We start from the raw sequence: 1,467 nt of genomic DNA, 5'->3' as shown, positions 1-1,467 counted from the left end.
GAAGGGGAAGAGGAAGGGGAGAAGGGAGGAAGGGGAAGGGAGAAGGGGAAGGGGAAGAGGGTATATACTGGAAGAGGGGGGTGGACTAGAGGGGTAGGGGGTAATAGGAGGTAGGGGAGAGGAAACAGGACGAGGGAAACAATCAGAGGTAGGGAAGGGAGGAGGGTAGTAGGGGATGATAAAAGGAGAGACCAAGGATAAAGGAGAGGGAAGAGGGGAAGAGAAAGAAACGAGATGAAAAGATTACGTTTTCAGGAATATATTAAAAATACCAAATATTTAACGCGTCTCCCTCTTAGGTTTTTTTCTTCTTTGTAATCTCTTTTTTTTTATTCAGTGACTAATCCCACGGGAATGCAACACAAATAAGGCAATAAAAAAGCATACCTGGATTAATAAAAAAAATGATATCCACAACACCACTGCTGCAAAGTCTCGAAAGAGAAACTAAATAATGATTATGATAATCGTAACATAAATAATAAAAAAGCAAAAATAAACATGAATCAATGAAAATGAATATATAAATTAATACAAACAATCACAAAACCCCATAAATGGAAAAGGAAAGAAGAGAGATAGGAAAGAAAATTGAAGAGATATAATTGGTGAATATTTCAACGAATAAAGCAGGATTTTGTCTATTTAAAAAATAACAATCAAACACAATCCTACGCTTGTTAGAATGCAGCAAAGAGTGATGTAGTTAACATCAGAAGGAGTGGATTAAAAAGATTATTATATTAAAGTAAAACCTTTTGTTCATGCATGTCCAACTTTGTCTCCCTCTCACTTTCACTTTATCTCTGTCTATCCACGTATCGATCTGTTATTATGTGTCTTTCTATGTACGTCTCTTTCCTTCGCTCTCTCTTATCTCTCTCTCTGTCATTATATCTATCTTTCTCTGAACCTCTGTACTTTTTTTTCTTCTCTCTCTCTCTCTCTCTACTATCTATCTATCTATCTCTCTCTCTCTCCCCCCACCCTCTCTCTCTCTCTCTCTCTCTCTCTCTCTCTCTTCCTCTCTCTCTCTCTCTCTCTCTCTCTCTCTCTCTCTCTCTCTCTCTCTCTCTCCTGCTTTCCTTTATCCCTCCAACCTATCCAACAGTCCTCTCCCTCTTTGTCTCAAATAATGCAATTATGAAAGCAAAATATTTTTATTTTTCCCCGAGCCGATATTACACAAGGCTTTCATTTTATTAGGTCTGAAAGGTAGATGCTTTTGCAGTATAATTACTTTTGTATTTCTAGTTATGATGGTGAATTACATTTTAATACCAATAGCAATTTAATAAGCATAATGATATTAAGGTCATTATGTTAGACTCATCGTTAATTACTTCATTATTTTGCTCACTCTTAATTATATAGATCATTATCGTCATTAGTGATGTTAGTTTAAATGATAACAGTAGTTCTGTTTCTCTCTTTTTCGCTGTCTCTTTCGATCTCTCAATATATGTT

This window comes from Penaeus monodon, chromosome 42 (assembly GCF_015228065.2).
Source record: "Penaeus monodon isolate SGIC_2016 chromosome 42, NSTDA_Pmon_1, whole genome shotgun sequence".
Classification (NCBI taxonomy): domain Eukaryota; kingdom Metazoa; phylum Arthropoda; class Malacostraca; order Decapoda; family Penaeidae; genus Penaeus; species Penaeus monodon.
Note: the sequence above shows the minus strand (reverse complement) of the source record.